Below are 9,951 nucleotides of genomic sequence, written 5' to 3' on the forward strand. Positions count from 1 at the left end.
GGTACAGTGAGGGAGTGTGTGGGGGGTACAGTGAGGGTGTGTGTGTGGGGGTTACAGTGAGGGAGTGTGTGGGGGGTACAGTGAGGGAGTGTGTGTGGGGTACAGTGAGGGAGTGTGGGGTACAGTGATGGTGTGTGGGGGGTACAGTGATGGTGTGTGGGGGGTACAGTGAGGGTGTGTGTGGGGGTACAGTGAGGGAGTGTGGGGAGTACAGTGAGGGAGTGTGGGGAGTACAGTGAGGGAGTGTGGGGGGTACAGTGAGGGAGTGTGTGTGGGGTACAGTGAGGGAGTGTGGGGAGTACAGTGAGAGAGTGTGGGGAGTACAGTGAGGGAGTGTGGGGGGTACAGTGAGGGAGTGTGGGGAGTACAGTGAGGGAGTGTGGGGGGTACAGTGAGTGAGTGTGGGGGGTACAGTGAGAGAGTGTGGGGAGTACAGTGAGGGAGTGTGGGGGGTACAGTGAGGGAGTGTGGGGAGTACAGTGAGGGAGTGTGGGGAGTACAGTGAGGGAGTGTGGGGGGTACAGTGAGAGAGTGTGGGGAGTACAGTGAGGGAGTGTGGGGGGTACAGTGAGGGAGTGTGGGGAGTACAGTGAGGGAGTGTGGGGGGTACAGTGAGGGTGTGTGTGTGGGGGTTACAGTGAGGGAGTGTGTGTGGGGGTTACAGTGAGGGAGTGTGTGTGGGGGGTACAGTGAGGGTGTGTGTGTGGGGTACAGTGAGGGAGTGTGTGTGGGGGTACAGTGAGGGAGTGTGTGTGGGGGTTACAGTGAGGGTGTGTGTGGGGGGTACAGTGAGGGAGTGTGTGGGGTACAGTGAGGGAGTGTGTGTGGGGTACAGTGAGGGAGTGTGTGTGGGGTACAGTGAGGGAGTGTGTGTGGGGGTTACAGTGAGGGAGTGTGTGTGGGGGTACAGTGAGGGAGTGTGTGTGGGGGTTACAGTGAGGGTGTGTGTGGGGGGTACAGTGAGGGAGTGTGTGTGGGGGTTACAGTGAGGGTGTGTGTGGGGGGTACAGTGAGGGAGTGTGTGTGGGGGTTACAGTGAGGGAGTGTGTGTGGGGTACAGTGAGGGAGTGTGTGTGGGGGTTACAGTGAGGGTGTGTGTGGGGGGTACAGTGAGGGAGTGTGTGTGGGGGTACAGTGAGGGAGTGTGTGTGGGGGTACAGTGAGGGAGTGTGTGTGGGGGTTACAGTGAGGGTGTGTGTGGGGGGTACAGTGAGGGAGTGTGTGTGGGGGTTACAGTGAGGGAGTGTGTGTGGGGGTTACAGTGAGGGAGTGTGTGTGGGGGGTACAGTGAGGGTGTGTGTGTGGGGGTTACAGTGAGGGAGTGTGTGTGGAGGTTACAGTGAGGGAGTGTGTGTGGGGTACAGTGAGGGAGTGTGTGGGGTACAGTGAGGGAGTGTGTGTGGGGTACAGTGAGGGAGTGTGGGGTACAGCGATGATGAGGGGTTACAGTGTGGGGTTCACAGTCTAACCCCGTTTCTAGCCTGTGGTTCCACCTTGTTCACTCAGCGCTTTGTGTGTTTGTGCACAGACTGCAGGATGTGTTCCCCTTGCTGGAGGATCAGAGGTCACCAAGCCAGCAAGGTGTCTTCCAGATCCTCGGGCTGGCTGTTACCCTGGGATTCGGTTTGATTGGAGGTCTCATCGTAGGTATGTGTATCCAATACACCCTCCGGTCTCTGGGGAGGTCTCTGTCTCTGTCTCTCTCTCAGCCTGACTGTCTCACACTCCTCTATCGGGGGAGGTCTCTCTAAGGCCCTCTCACTCTCTAACTCCTATCACTCACACGCACCAGTACCCGGGGAGGTCTCTCTCTCTCTCTCTCGCTCCCTCTCTCACACTCCAGTACCTGGGGACGTCTCTCTCTCTCTCTCTCTCTCTCTCTCCCTCTCTCACACTCCAGTACCTGGGGAGGTCTCTCTCTCTCCCTCTCTCACACTCCAGTACCTGGGGACGTCTCTCTCTCTCTCTCTCTCTCTCTCTCCCTCTCTCACACTCCAGAACCTGGGGAGGTCTCTCTCTCTGTCTCTCCCTCTCTCACACTCCAGTACCTGGGGACGTCTCTCTCTCTCTCTCTCTCTCTCTCTCCCTCTCTCACACTCCAGAACCTGGGGAGGTCTCTCTCTCTGTCTCTCCCTCTCTCACACTCCAGTACCTGGGGACGTCTCTCTCTCTCTCTTTCTCTCTCCCTCTCTCACACTCCAGTACCTGGGGAGGTCTCTCTCTCTCTCTCTCTCCCTCTCTCACACTCCAGTACCTGGGGACGTCTCTCTCTCTCTCTCTCTCTCTTTCTCTCTCCCTCTCTCACACTCCAGTACCTGGGGAGGTCTCTCTCTCTCCCTCTCTCACACTCCAGTACCTGGGGACGTCTCTCTCTCTCTCCCTCTCTCACACTCCAGTACCTGGGGACGTCTCTCTCTCTCTCTCTCTCCCTCTCTCACACTCCAGTACCTGGGGACCTCTCTCTCTCTCTCTCTCTCTCTCTCTCTCCCTCTCTCACACTCCAGTACCTGGGGAGGTCTCTCTCTCTCTCTCTCTCTCTCCCTCTCACACACTCCAGTGCCTGGGGACGTCTCTCTCTCTCTCTCTCTCTCTCCCTCCTTCTCTCACAATCCAGAACCTGGGGACGTCTCTCTCTCTCTCTCTCTCTCTCTCCCTCTCTCACACTCCAGTACCTGGGGACGTCTCTCTCTCTCTCTCCCTCTCTCACACTCCAGTACCTGGGGACGTCTCTCTCTCTCTCTCTCTCTCTCCCTCTCACACACTCCAGAACCTGGGGAGGTCTCTCTCTCTCTCTCCCTCTCTCACACTCCAGTACCTGGGGACGTCTCTCTCTCTCTCTCTCTCTCTCTCCCTCTCTCACACTCCAGTACCTGGGGAGGTCTCTCTCTCTCTCTCTCTCTCCCTCTCTCACACTCCAGTACCCGAGGAGGTCTCTCTCTCTCTCTCTCTCTCCCTCTCACACACTCCAGAACCTGGGGAGGTCTCTCTCTCTCTCTCCCTCTCTCACACTCCAGTACCTGGGGACGTCTCTCTCTCTCTCTCTCTCTCCCTCTCTCACACTCCAGTACCTGGGGAGGTCTCTCTCTCTCTCTCTCTCTCCCTCTCTCACACTCCAGTACCCGAGGAGGTCTCTCTCTCTCTCTCTCTCCCTCTCACACACTCCAGTACCTGGGGACGTCTCTCTCTCTCTCTCTCTCTCTCTCCCTCTCTCACACTCCAGTACCTGGGGAGGTCTCTCTCTCCGTCTCACACACTCCAGTACCTGGGGAGGTCTCTCTCTCTCTCTCCCCCTCTCTCACACTCCAGTACCTGGGGAAGTCTCTCTCTCTCTCTCTCTCTCTCTCTCTCTCCCTCTCACACTCTCCAGTACCTGGGGACCTGTCTCTCTCTCTCCCTCTCACACACTCCAGTACCTGGGGAGGTCTCTCTCTCTCTCCCTCTCATACACTCCAGTACCTGGGGAAGCCTCCCTCTCTCTCTCCCTCTCACAAACTCTAGTACCTGGGGAGGTCTCTCTCCCTCCCTCACACACTCCAGTACCTGGGGATGGGTCTCTCTCTCTCCCTCCCTCACACACTCCAGTACCTGGGGACATGTCTTTCTCTCTCCCTCCCACACTCTCCAGTACCTGGGGAGTTCTCTCTCTCTCTCTCACACTCTCCAGTACCTGGGGAGGTCTCTCTCTCTCTCTCTCCCTCTCACACACTCCAGTACCTGGGGAGGTCTCTCTCTCTCTCTCCCTCCCACACTCTCCAGTACCTGGGGAGTTCTCTCTCTCTCTCTCACACTCTCCAGTACCTGGGGAGGTCTCTCTCTCTCTCTCTCCCTCTCACACACTCCAGTACCTGGGGAGGTCTCTCTCTCTCTCTCTCCCTCTCACACACTCCAGTACCTGGGGAGGTCTCTCTCTCTCTCTCTCCCTCTCACACACTCCAGTACCTGGGGAGGTCTCTCTCTCTCTCTCACACACACTCTCACACCAGTACCTGCGGATGTATCTCTGTCCCTCTCACACACTCCCGGACCTCGGAGGTCTCTCTCTCTCTCTCCCTCTCACACGCTCCAGTACCTGGGGAGGTCTCTCTCTCTCTCTCTCACACACTCCAGTACCTGGGGAGGTCTCTCTCTCTCTCCCTCTCACACACTCCAGTACCTGGGGAGGTCTCTCTCTCTCTCTCTCTCCCTCTCACACACTCCAGTACCTGGGATGGTCTCTCTCTCTCTCTCTCTCTCCCTCTCACACACTCCAGTACCTGGGGAGGTCTCTCTCTCTCTCCCTCTCACACTCTCCAGTACCTGGGGAGGTCTCTCTCTCTCTCCCTCTCACACACTCCAGTACCTGGGGAGGTCTCTCTCTCTCCCTCTCACACACTCCAGTACCTGGGGAGGTCTCTCTCTCCCTCTCACACACTCCAGTACCTGGGGACGTCTCTCTCTCTCCCTCTCACACTCTCCAGTACCTGGGGACGTCTCTCTCTCTCTCCCTCTCACACAGTCCAGTACCTGGGGAGGTCTCTCTCTCTCTCTCTCCCTCTCACACACTCCAGTACCTGGGGAGGTCTCTCTCTCCCTCTCACACACTCCAGTACCTGGGGAGGTCTCTCTCTCTCCCTCTCACACACTCCAGTACCTGGGGAGGTCTCTCTCTCTCCGTCTCACACACTCCAGTACCTGGGGAGGTCTCTCTCTCTCTCTCCCTCTCACACACTCCAGTACCTGGGGAGGTCTCTCTCTCCCTCTCACACACTCCAGTACCTGGGAGGTCTCTCTCTCTCCCTCTCACACACTCCAGTACCTGGGGAGGTCTCTCTCTCTCCCTCTCACACACTCCAGTACCTGGGGAGGTCTCTCTCTCCCTCTCACACACTCCAGTACCTGGGAGGTCTCTCTCTCTCCCTCTCACACACTCCAGTACCTGGGGAGGTCTCTCTCTCTCTCCCTCTCACACACTCCAGTACCTGGGGAGGTCTCTCTCTCTCTCTCCCTCTCACACACTCCAGTACCTGGGGAGGTCTCTCTCTCTCTCCCTCTCACACACTCCAGTACCTGGGGAGGTCTCTCTCTCTCTCTCTCCCTCTCACACACTCCAGTACCTGGGGAGGTCTCTCTCTCCCTCTCACACACTCCAGTACCTGGGGAGGTCTCTCTCTCCCTCTCACACACTCCAGTACCGGGCGAGGTCTCTCTCTCTCTCTCTCTCTCTCTCTCTCTCTCTCTCTCATACATACACACACACACTGCAGTACCCAGGGGCGTCTCTCTATTAGCCCTCTATCTCTACCTTGCCTAACCTGCCATCCCTTTTATTCACACTCCTGTCTGTTCCTCCCCCCTTTATCCCGAGAGAGCCCTCTGCTTGTGTGCTGTGAACTAACTGGGGTGTTTGTGACATCTCCTGCCCTCCGTCTGTCTGCCTGTCAGCTGAGTGAAACTCTCCAAACTTGTGTTAAATTACCTGCCAATCTGAGCTCAGTCTTCCCTTCTGTCTCAATCTGTCCAGGATTCATCATGAAGCTTCCTGTGTGGGGAGAGCCAGCTGATACTCAGTGTTTCACAGACCAACCCTACTGGGAGGTGGGTGTGCCTGTGTCTGTGTGTGTGTGTGTGAGTATGTGTGTATATGTCTGAGTGTGTGTGTGTATCTGTCTGATTGTGTGTCTGAGTGTGTGTGTGTGTGTGAGTGTGTGTGTATCTGTCTGATTGTGTGTCTGAGTGCGTGTGTGTGAAAAAGTGTGTGTATGTGTGAGACTGTGTGTCACTGTGTGTCTCTGTATGTCTGTACATGTTAGTTTATACGTGTCTGTGTATCTTTGAGTGTATGTCTGAGTGTGTCTGCATGTGTGAGTGTGTGTTTATATGTCTGAGTGTGTGTGTGAGAGAGTGTGTGTGAGTGTGTGTCTGAGTGTGTGTGTGTGTGTGTCACTGTGTGTCTCTGTATGTCTGTACATGTCTGTATGTGTGTCAGTGAATCTTTGTGGTGTGTGTGTCTTTCGCTCTCCCTCTGTGCACCTGTGTGTATGTGTGTCTGTGTGTGTGTCATTGTGTATCTCTCTGCCTCTGTGGGTATATATCTGTGTGTCTCTTAGTGTGTATGTGTGTGTTTGCTTCTGTATGTGTGTCTGTATGTTCATGTATCTCTATGTGCGTGCCTCTGTATATACATGTGTCTTTGTGTGTGTGTGTGAGTGTGTATGTGTGAGAGAATGAGCGTGTGCGTGAGTGTGTGAGTGAGTGTGTGTGTGGGTGAGCGTATGTATGTGTGCGTGTGAGTGAGCATGTTGTGTAAGTGAGAATGTGTGAGAGAGAGAGAGTGTGTCTGTGTGTGTGCCTCTGTCTGAATGTCTGTGTGTACATGTCTCTGTACATGTTTCTGTGTGTGTGCCTGTATATGTGTGTCTCTGTGTGTATCTGTCTGCACCTTTTCCCTCTGTCTAAGAATGGGCATATATTTCACTGCTCATTTCTAAGTGGGTATAACTGCCAGCCTCTGACAGTGCGGTTACCCCCTCAGGACAATCCTCTGAGTTTTATCCTTCAGTGGACAGAGTGCGGCTCAAGCCTACTCAGCCCTGGCACCAAAGGGAGGGGGAGAGAAGTCAAGGCCTATCCGCTGACACCCCCTCCCCCCCCCCCCCCCCCCCACCCACCCACCTCATTGTGTGGCGTCCGAGGCCTGAGTGAAGGCTCTTTAACAGCTTGAGGACTCGCCTCTGCTCCTCCCTCATTGTAAACTTCGGCTCTTACAGGTCCCGGAGGATGACTGGGGTCACGGTGAGTTAGTACCTGTGAAGATCGAAGAGACAGAGAAGAACACATGAAGGGGTTACGTCCTGGGGAGGGAGGGACAGAGGAAGCGAACTCCCACGTGTTGGGGGGGGGGAGAACAACCAGATTTTGAGTCTACCTGCAACTGTTCCCAGGGTTAAAAAAAAACTCAGTAATATTTTAATGTTCTTCCAAAAAAAACCACTAACCTTTTTTAAATACTCAAGATGTATTTACTCTGAGATACTGCTCTGGTCTACATGTATTACAGTACTGTTTTACTCAGTTAATAAATCCAGGTGACGTAGTGTTCTGTATCTTGCTATAAATACTCTTTCTCATATCGACAACTTGCATTAAGTCTTGGAGTGGGATTCAACGCCATCCCCTCCAGCCAGCGTAGAGACGGGGAGATTAGATTCGATTTCCCTACAGTGTGGGGAAACAGGCTCTTCGGCCCAACCAGTCCACACTGACCCTCCGAAGAGTAACCCACCCAAACCCATTTCCCCTCTGACTAATGCACCTAACACTATGGGCAATTTAGCATGGCCAATTCACCCTGCCCTGCATATCTTTGGACTGTGGGTGGAAACTGGAGCACCCGGAGGAAATCCACGCAGACGCTGGGAGGATGTGCAAACTCCACACAGACAGTCGCCTGAGGCTGGAATTGAACCTGGGACCCTGGCGCCGTGAGGCAGCAGTGCTGACCACCGAGCCACCGTGCCGTGCAGTCACACAATCCTCAGAAACCACCTGTTTCTGAAATGCCAAAACTTCAGACGCGTTTCAGAACAAGAGATCTGAAACCGAACCAGAAATCGCTGGGAAAAGGCGCAGAGTGGAAGTGGAGTTACGCCAGGGGAGATGAAACGTAGGCTGTGTTGAAAACCCAGGCACCATCCAGAGCCCCAAAATATCACCCCCAAGTTTGCAGCTGCCTGCCACTCGAACACCCCACCCCCCTGTCCCTGGCCAGTGTCTCTGTCTCAGGCTTGCTGCAGTGCTCCAGTGAAGCTCAGTGCAGGCTGGAAGAACAGCACCTCGTTTTCCGTCTGGGGACCCGGCAGCCTTTGGGCGTTCCATCGTTCCTGGAAAGTGGAGTCTCAGGAAGACATTTGGCATGCTGGCCTTTATTAGTCAGTGCGCCAAATACAGGAGTTGGGAGGTCATGCTGCAGCTGTACAGATCATCGACCAGGCTACTGTTGGAATACTGCTTTCAGTTCTGGTCTCCCTGCTACAGGAAGGATGTTGTGAAACTGGAAAGGGTTCAGAAAGGATTTACAAGGACGTTGCCAGGGTTGGAGGATCTGAGCGACAGGGAGAGGCTAACCAGGCCGGGGCTGTTTTCCCTGGAGTGTCGGAGGCTGAGGGGTGACCTTATAGAGGTTTACAAAATTATGAGGGGCATGGATAGGGTAAATAGGCAAAGTCTTTTCCCTGGAGTGGGGGAGTCCAGAAGTAGAGGGCATAGGTTTAGGGTGAGATGGAAAAGATTTAAAAGAGACCTAAGGGGCCACTTTTTCACGCAAAGGGTGGTGTGTGTATGGAACAAGCTGCCAGAGGAAGTGGTGGAGGCTGGTACAATTACAGCATTTAAAAAGGCATCTGGATGGGTCTCTGAACAGGAAGGGTTTGGAGAGATACGGGCTGGGTGCTGGCAGGTGGGACTAGATTGGGTTGGGATATCTGGGTCAGCATGGACGGGTTGGGCCGAAGGGTCTGTTTCTGTGCTGTATGATTCTCTTTCTCTTCCATTCTTACTCTTTCTCCATTTATGTGACTCTCTCCACCCCCTCTCTCTCTCGTCCATGGTCTGTCCCCTTCTCTCCTGCAGCCCTGGGATAGATGTAGTTTCCAGTGTCTGGTTACTTTGTACCCTGTTGCTCTGGTGGTAACAGTTGTAAGAAACCAAGCTGACTGAACATTTGAACTTTGAGTCAGAGATATTCAGAGCAGCCTGATCCGTGACTCCAAGTGAGGTGCGGGACGGACTCGAGCTGGCTTCAGGTGGGAATGGTGCAAGGAGAGAGGGTGGTGGCTGGCGTACTCGGTGAAATGGGAGTAATGAGTTCCTGAGAGCTGGGCTCCTCCTCACTGGACATGTCTGACACAGCTTAGAGAGACAGTGAGTCACACTGGGGACAATGTGGGAGGATCGGTGTGTGTGTGTGTATATGAGTCTGTGTGTGTGTGAGAGAATGTGTGTGAATGAGTGTGTGTGTGAGAGACTGTGCGTGTGTGAGACTGTGCGTGTGTGAATGAGTGTGTGTGTGAGACTGTGCGTGTGTGAATGAGTGTGTGTGTGAGACTGTGCGTGTGTGAATGAATCTGTGTGAGTCTGTGTGTGAGTCTGTGTGAGTGAGAGAGTCTGTGTGTGTGAATGAATGTGTGTATTATAGTGTGTGCCCGTGTGTGTGAGTCTGTGTGCGAGTGTGATTGAGTCTCTGTGTGTGTGAATGAATGTGTGAGTGAATGTGTCTGCGAGTCTGTGTGTGAGAATGAGTCTGTGTGTGTATGAGTGTGTGTGTGTGTGAATGAGTGTGTGAGTCTGTGTGAGAATGAGTCTGTGTGAGAATGAGTGTGTGTGAATGAGTCTGTGTGTAAATGAGTGTATGTGTGTGAGAGAGAGTATGTGTGTGAATGTGTCTGTGTGGGTGTGAGTCTGTATGTATGTGTGTGTGTGTGAATGAGTGTGTAGGTGTGTATGTGAGTGAGTGTGTGTGAATGAGTCTGTGTGGGTGTGAGTCTGTGTGTGAATGAGTGTGTGTGTGAGAGTGTGTGTGTGAGTCTGTGTGTGTGAGTCTGTGTGTATGAGTCTGTGTGTATGAGTCTGTGTGTATGAGTCTGTGTGTATGAGTCTGTGTGTGAGCCTGTGTGTGTGAATGTGTGTGTGTGAGACTGTGTCTGTGTGAATGAGTCTGTGTGTGAATGAGTGTGTGTATGTGTATGAGTGTTGTGTATGTGTGTCTGCATGCATGAGTCTGTGTGTGTGCGTGTGAGTCTGTGTGTGTGAATGAGTGTGTGTATGTTTGTGAGAGAGAGTGTGTGTGAATGGTTGTGTGTATTAGTCTGTGTTAGAATGAGTCTATGTATGTGTGTGAGTTAGTGTGTGAGTCTGTGTGTGTGTGTGAGAGAGTGTTTGTGAGAGTGTGTGTGTGTGAGAGAGTGTGTGTGTGTT

General features: G+C 53.7%; 1 long non-coding RNA gene across 1 annotated transcript; it reads left to right on the plus strand.

Moving 5' to 3' along the window:
* The first annotated feature begins 1,511 nt into the window (after positions 1-1,511).
* LOC148135305 (uncharacterized) lies at positions 1,512-7,073 on the plus strand. The gene is made up of 3 exons (XR_015755360.1): positions 1,512-1,647; positions 5,501-5,574; positions 6,747-7,073. It is a non-coding gene; the product is annotated as an uncharacterized LOC148135305 (long non-coding RNA).
* The last annotated feature ends 2,878 nt before the right edge of the window (positions 7,074-9,951 follow it).

This window comes from Chiloscyllium plagiosum, unplaced genomic scaffold (assembly GCF_037043375.1).
Source record: "Chiloscyllium plagiosum isolate Xiang-an unplaced genomic scaffold, Cpla_swu_hap1 HiC_scaffold_50, whole genome shotgun sequence".
Lineage (NCBI taxonomy): Eukaryota > Metazoa > Chordata > Chondrichthyes > Orectolobiformes > Hemiscylliidae > Chiloscyllium > Chiloscyllium plagiosum.